Genomic DNA, 8075 nt, shown 5'->3' on the forward strand with positions numbered 1-8075 from the left:
CCGGACTGAGACCACCACCCTCAACTGAACTGCAATCACCACTTTTGACCGGACTGCAGCAGCTCTCCCACCGGCAGGTTTTTCCCCTCTCCCTTTGCTTTGGACTCAGGGGGGGCCCAGGAAGCACCCTTTTGTTTGTGCCCCAGGGTGTTGGGTTGTACATTTGAGCTTTGTGGGTTAGGGCCGGTTGCTTGTGTGTGTGGTCATACATATTGTATTATTTTATTAAATTGTTATTCTGATTTGTAATCTCTCTTTTGAGTTGGGTTGGTTTCCCCTACTGGTTAACTTTTAAACCAGCACACACAGATAGAGGAGGCGACACAGTGCCTGACCACAGATGTGGAGTTAGCCCACATCTCCATAGGTGCTGTTGGGCCACGTCAACCTGCTTCTGGACAGCGTTAGCTTCGTCAAGGATGGTGCAGGCCTACACATTGTCAAACCAGAGCTAGGATATTGCAAATCCAGGCACTGCTACTGCACTGTTCACCACCAGCAGAGTTTGCATGCCACCTTGGGGAGGAGCTGTATGGGTTGATAGCACCTCATCCTGCTGGTCCATACAAACTAGCGCTGGAGCATGTGTTGAGTGTGATTATCATACCTGCAGGGAAGCAGATCTTTGAGGTGGGTAGGGAGACTGTCCCAACTAGGACAAGTGACAAGGAGAAAAGGAAATGTCCTCAGGTTGTGCCGGGGAGATTTAGATTGGATATTAGGAAAATGTCTTGACCAAAAGTGCTGTCAAGCACTGGAACAGGCTACCCAGGAAAGTGGTGGAGTCATCATCCCTGAAGGGATTTAAAAGACATGTGGATGTGGCACTTGGGGACATGGTTGAGTGGTGGGCTTGGCAGTGATGGGTTAACGGTTGGACTTGATGATCTTAGAGGTCTTTTCCAACCTAAACAATTCTGTGATCTGGGACTGGCTTTGCAGAGGCCTCAGTTGATGGTCTTTAGTTGCTCTTGTTGTGGTCTAGGTGTTTTGGTGGGACATGCATCTCAGTATGAAAGGTCTGTCTGAGATTCCTTGTTCTGCCTGAGATGGGGTTTCTGTGGTCCTCTTCTGGTTAAACACTTAATGGGTGTTCTGTGATTTGGAGTTCTCTTCCTGTTTGTTTTGCTGGGTTTTTTCTTGGGATCTGGGGACATAATCTCATTTTACCTCCATTCCTCACCAACACCAACTGTGATGCTTCCTGTTCTCTTGTGCAACCTGTAGAGCCGATGCTGTCATCAGACTGCATATTGATAGCATGGCCTCAGTCATGGTTGGCACCTGAATGAATTACTACAATACAAATAAATAAGAAAAAAAAAACTATTTACAAGAGCAACAGGTTGGAGATGTAACATTTATGCAGGACCATTCATCAGAAATGACACCCAAATGTTCTGTAAACTCTCACATGCACATAAAGTGCCACTCTGTCCTTGTTTGAGACCCCTAAAATCCAATTCTGAAGTCTAAGCCCCCCTCCCACATCTCAGCCCAGTGTGAGATGGGTTTTCCAGACACCACACAAGACTCAAAATGGGGGGAAGGGAATTATATTACAATGACTGTACAAATAAATATTACAATACATCATATGCAATCATAACTATCTTTTCTATGATAAAGTAGTATTTACAATGGATCAAATATCTTCTCCCTCCAATAAAAGTCCAGGAAGGAAAAGGAAAGATCTTTTCCACTCTCAGAGCAGCAATCTCTCTAGAGCAGTAGTCTCTCTTCTTCCATCCAGCAGTTGTAACTGGATCTCTTTCCATTACACACAAGGGGGGTCTCCAAGCCCCTCTTGGCCCTTTGACTCCAAGCGAGGGTCCTTCTCTTCCGTGGACTACATAGCAGGGACAAGGCTCTCCTCACCACGTCATATCATGGGGTGGAAGATATCCCATGAAGGTCCCTTCCTCAAGGGGTCAAGTTCCCTCGAGTCAGAACGTCTCGGGCAGCTTTCAGTTGAAAACCTTTGCCTCAAGAGTTCTATCAGAGCTCCTATGCTCTATCTCAGGCTGTTAGCTTTGCAACAACAGCGGGGGAGTGAGGCCCTCCTCCACATTCCTTCTGACCGTCCCGGTCCAGCTTTCCAGGACGCCTGAGCTTCTTAGCTCCTCTCTTCAGTGCATGTTGCACTCTAAGACTCCTCTCAAATAGGAGTCCATCTCCTCCTCCTCTCCAGGAGGTCTCAGAGGGGTTTGGGGAGTTTGTTTTAGTTCTTACCCCAAACTCTGTCCGTAGAGCTTAGTTCTCTCTCTCTCTCTCTCTCTCTCTCTCCATTAGACATCTCTCTGTGTCTCTCATCCTTGGCTGCAATGCCGGCTTTGCTGCTTCTTCTTATCTGCTTTTGGTTCTTTGCCACTGTTCTCCCGTTACTGCTGCTCCTGTCGCCACTTTTCCAGTATCTCCTGCTGCTGCTAACAGTGGAGAAACTTCCCCCAGCTCTTAGCTACAGTACCTGACCCAGTTTAACACTGTTCCAAGTTCCTGCAGCCCCCCAGTCAGGGCTGGGGTGGGGTGGGGTTAGCTCCCTCTCCTCGTGGCTTTAGAACATGGTCACTCTCCTCTTCAACCACAACTACTACTTTCTTTTATGGTCTGGGTGATATGTTTAAATTTTGTTGGAACGTTGATTGGGTCAACCCCAAGGGACACCACCCCCTCTGGGGGTTACCATTTTTTTAACTCCAGGGGGAAAAAACACCTTTTTTCCCCCACCACACACTCCCAGGTTTCAAGGTAGCAGCATCTGTTTAATAACAAAACTACATGACAGTTCAGGACCTGAAATGCAGAATTACTGCCTCCACTTGGAGCTTCAGGGAAAATTTGAGTCCACAAATAGGATGAACCCTATTGGAAACTGAAGGGGACACCCCTATGAACATGATGTGGACATTTTATTTATATCTTCCAGTGGACAAAACCAGCAACTCTATGACTTATCTAAAAGTTGTCACCTCTGCCAGTCAAGAGGGGCATGGGTCCTTTTGGGTTGTGGGGTGTAGAAAGTCCTAGGTAACCTTATGGGCTTTTGCTGAGATCCTTAGAGATCTCAGGATCAAATCCTTATGAGATTTTCTGAGAAAAGTGGTGTGACCCAACCTGTTGTCAGTAGTTCTTGCAGATTTTGGTTCTGGTGCATACAAGATCTACCAGTCTGCAATGTGACCTTTGTCCTGTGGGACCTCTTGGTCTTTGTTCCTGGTGGCAGGAGCCTGGAAAGACACTATCAAAGCCTTCTCATTGCATCAGATTTAACTTCCTTCTCTTTTTTTTTTAGTTTTTTACTCACCCATTGGGTTGTGCGTTCACCACAGTGCAGAAAAAAGCCTCACATGGGGCATCATTTGCAGCAAATGAATTCAAGCGGAGACAGACTTTGTCCAGGCAGAACTAACTCCATTACCCCCGTCGGGTCATGGTCGTTGAAAACTCCTGTAACACATATCACATCGGGGTCACTAAATATAGATGATGAAGAAATGCGGCTGCACACACACCATGATTCGTTTTTCAGGATTCTCCACAGAGCTCTCTCTGCTTTTCCCCTTTATTAGGGTTCTTTGGTAAACAGCACCTGGTGTTGTCATTCAGTTGACTAGAATTCCCAGGACTTTTTGCAAACATAGTGTTTTGATTCACACACTCCTTCTTGGTTCCAAGGCAGAAACACTCCCTTTTGATTCTAATTAACTGAATGCAGATGCTGTTGGCTTAACTTGTTCCCACACAGTGGAAAAGAGAAACATGATAGTCACTAAGGTTGCTCAGAGGGGATTTGCAGGCAGTGTTGTTATTGCATTGCTGTCTGCTGGCAGCACTCCACTTGTCAGTCTTGCCTTTTGTAGTGGGTTGACCTTGACTGGACACCAAGCTGCTCTATCACTCCCCTTCCCAGTCAGAAAAGAGAGAGAGTCGGTGTAGAGGTAGAGCCTTGGCCATCCTTCTCGTTCGGCAATGTCCAGGGTCAACTGGACGGCTTTGAGTTCCGCAAACTGACTCGACTCGCCTTGACCTTCGGCAGCTTCTGCCACTCGTCGGGTGGGACTCCAAACGTCTGCTTTCCACTTCTGGTTCCTTCCTACAATATGGCAAGAACCATCAGTGAAAAGGGCATAACGCCTTTCTTCATCTGGCAGCTGATCAAATGGCGGAGCTCCTTCAGCTCGGCTCACTGGTTCTTCTTCTTCTGCCAGACTGAAGTTCCCACCTTCAGGTCAATTTGTGATAATCTCCAGAATTCCAGGGCAATTCGAGCTTCCCAGTTGTACACTCTGTGTAATCAAGGCTATCCACTTGCTCCACATAGCATCGGTGGCCTGATGCGTAGGGGGTGCCTTCCCTTTGAACATCCAATTCAGGACTGGTAGTCGGGGCGCTAGGAGGAGTTGTGTTTCAGTGCCAACCACTTCTGAGGCTGCTTGTATGCCTTCATAGGTTACCAGAATTTCCTTTTCCACAGGAGTGTAGTTGGCTTCAGAACCCCTGTAGCTTCGGCTCCAGAAGCCAAGTGGTCGCCCTCGCGTCTCACCAGGCACCTTTTACAAGAGGTTCCAGGAGGGACCTTTATCTCCAGATGCAGTGTAAAGTACGTTCTTCACATCTGGTCCCATCCAAACTGGTCCAAGAGCCACGGCATGTGCAATCTCTTGTTTAATCTGGACCCCATTGAAAGGTATTCTTTCTACGGGTCACAAAGTGAAGAGGGCTCACAATCTGGCTATACTCAGGGATGTGCATTCTCCAGAAGCCTATGGCCCCCAGGAAAGCTTGTGTCTCCTTCTTGTTAGTCAGTAGAACCATGGCTACAATCTTATTGATGACATCTGTTGGTATCTGGCACCGTCCATCTTGCCATTTCACCCCTAAGAACTGGATCTCTCTGGCAGGTCCCTTGACCTTATTCTTCTTGATGTCAAAACCGACATCAAGGAGAATCTGGATGATTTCCTCTCCTTTCTCGAAAACTTTTTCTACTGTGTCCCCCCATACAATGATGTCATCGATGTACTGGATATGTTCTGGGGCCTTGCCCTTCTCTAGTGTGACCTGAATCAGTCCATGGCAGATGGTTGGACTGTGCTTCCACCCCTGGGGCAGTTGGTTCCACGTGTACTGCACACCTCTCCACGTGAAAGCAAACTGTGGCCTGCACTCTGCTGCTAAAGGAATGGAGAAGAATGCATTGGTGATGTCAGTGGTGACGTACCACTTGGCTGCCTTGGACTCCAGCTCGTACTGGAGCTCCAGTATGTCTGGTACAGCAGCACTCAATGGCGGTGTGACTTCATTCAAGCCATGATAGTCCACGGTCAGTCTCTATTTGCCATCGGACTTACGTACAGGTCAAATGGGGCTATTGAAATGAGTGTGTTCTACTAACCACCCCTTGGCTTTCCAGCTCTCGGATCATCTTATGGATGGGGATCACAGCATCTCGATTTGTCCAGTACTGTCGCCTATGCACTGTCTTAGTGGCTGTTGGCACTCGCTGGTCCTCAACTTGCAGTAATCCTACAACAGAAGGATCTTCTGAGAGACCAGGTAGGGCAGATAATCATTTGGATTCCTCTTCAGTCACCGCAGTTATACCAAAAGCCCATCGGTACCCCTTCAGGTCCTTGAAGTATCCTCTCCTGAGGTAATCCATGCCAAGAATGCAAGGAGTTTCTGACCCTGTCACAATGGAATGCTTTTCCCATTGGTCTCCTGTCAGGGTTATTTCGGTCTCTACCACCGACAGCTCTTGAGACCCTCCTGTCACCCCAGAAATTGAAACAGTCTCTGTGCTCACATGTCCCGAGGGCATTAACGTACACTGTGCGCCGGTATCTATTAAAGTTTGGTATCTCTGAGGATCCGATGTGCCAGGCCATCGAACCCACACAGTCCAGTAAACTCTGTTACCTTTCTCATCCCTCTCCTTCTCCTGGCAGAAGGCAGGGCCCCTCTATTGGTTCTGGTTGGAGCATTCACCATCGGATATTTGCTTCGGCTTGTCAGAGGCTTTCTTGTCATCCTGAGAACGGACTCCAGACCTCCTGCGTCTGGGAGATCTCAGTTCTCTTTTGAAGAAATCTGCATCTACTACGTAGACGACTTTCTTATTGGCTTCCTTGCATTTTAGTTCTCTCACCCTGGCCTCGAGTCTGGAAGTAGGTTCAACATCCCACTTCCTCATGTTTTCTCCGTGGGTGTGCAGATAGGACCACAGTTCACTGCGCTTAGATTTACGCTTAGGGTTTTCGCTCCTTCTGCGTGTGACGGAAGGAGATTGCGAGCGGGACCGGGATCAAGACTGAGATCGTGGTCAAGACCGGTCTGTTGATCTGTCTCTGTAGCATCTGTCCCTGTGGTCTCCATAGTCATCTTCATATTCAGAGTGCCCGTAAGGTTCCTCTCTCTCAGGTGTTCATCTGTAACTATAATCAAAATAGTCTGTAGAAAACTCATTCCTAGATTCTACTGCTTCTTCTAGATGTCGTGCCCACAAGCGTTTCTTGCGTGTTTGGGAGTATTATTCCTACCAAGGTATGAACATATGATGCAGGAGCACCCTGGATTATCTTCTTCCACAAGGGCATTGTGCAAGTGACACCCTCTGGGTCATCAGCGATGGGATCGTATTGAGAGTCATCATACATGACTTCCAACAATGCCAATTCTCTTAGGTACTGGATGGCATCTTCTACTTTGGTCCACTTCCTCATGGGGCGCGGTAATAGTCTTTAAATGGAAACCTTTGTCTCGCACTTAAGACAAGTCGCGCCCAAAGACTGAGGTCGGGTCTCTCCTCTGCAATTAAGCAATCAAGTTCACGGTTTCTGGAGATGGATGCTAGTTGTTCTGTTTCAGCAGTTGATATTAGGTGACCTCTAGCCCCATGGTCTCGGTATCAGAGCAACCACGCTAGAATTCACTCACCAGGCCGACGAGTGTAATCTTTTTGTAAGTCCCGGAGTTCTGTTGGGGTCATTGACCGCGAAACTGCAGTTTCCGCTTTCGGGGGTGGTACTACTCGTGGAGGTAGAGATTTGACACTGGTATCAGTATCGGTCCCCGCTCTGTTATCTTCTGACTTGCTTTGATTTGCATCTGGTAGTAGACTTACACTGTCAGGCACCGATACCCACGACTTCCTTGTCACTACAGGGGTGAGAGGTATCAGGTGGTGTAGTCTGAGTTCTGCTTTCAGTGCATGTAGTAGAGGTGGCGTTGGTCTCAGGTGGCAGGGTTTGAGTTTCCGCCTCAACCTTAGCCTTCTGAGCATAGTCCACAGCAACTCAATAGGCACTCGCCAGGCCCCAGTACAAAGCACAAAATTGCGTATTTGGGTCCTCGTAAGAAAAACACCCTTCTGCCAAACGATGTGCCATCTTGTCAGGATCAAACACTTGCTCTGGTGTGAAGTCCCAACTAATGGGAGGTGTCACGCGCCCTACCAATTTACCAAAATTTACCCAGATTCCTTGCCATCCAGAGACTGGTTTTCTCAAGGCCCTTCCCAAAGTTCCAGCAAATCCCTTTGAGGTTCGGTCTTTCCTGTAACAAGGAAAGCAGTACCACACCACCTTTCCAATGTTAAACAGCACTTCCATGGCTTTTAGGAATAGTAGAACCATTGCTAAAGAGTTTAGGTAAGGATTGGGACCAATTCTGATCCTAGGGACCTTGGTCACTAGGCCTTTGATGTCACAATTAAGGAAAGGCAGATATTGGTAGATGCCTTCTGGGTTAGTTTTCACTGGATACCCAAAAACATATAAAAATGGCCAAAATAACCAAGAAAATGAATTAAAAGGCCATGTTTATATATTTTTTTCCCTTTGTTCCTAAACAAAACTATGTTTATATAAACAAAAGGTTCTTGGCAGCTCTCCTGGTAGTGTTCTCAAACAATGGTCAGTGTTTACACCAACTTGGCTCCCTTCCCAGACTTGTTCCCAAACAATCATGGCAAACCAAAAATAACCAGTTGGAAACACCAGATAAGGTGATATGGTTTGAAGCTGACTCCCTGCCAAGTCTCCAAACCTTACCACAAGAAGCCCCTCCCCCCCCCC

The sequence above is a fragment of the Corapipo altera genome, unplaced genomic scaffold (genome assembly GCF_003945725.1).
Source record: "Corapipo altera isolate COAL_440 unplaced genomic scaffold, ASM394572v1 61063, whole genome shotgun sequence".
Lineage (NCBI taxonomy): Eukaryota > Metazoa > Chordata > Aves > Passeriformes > Pipridae > Corapipo > Corapipo altera.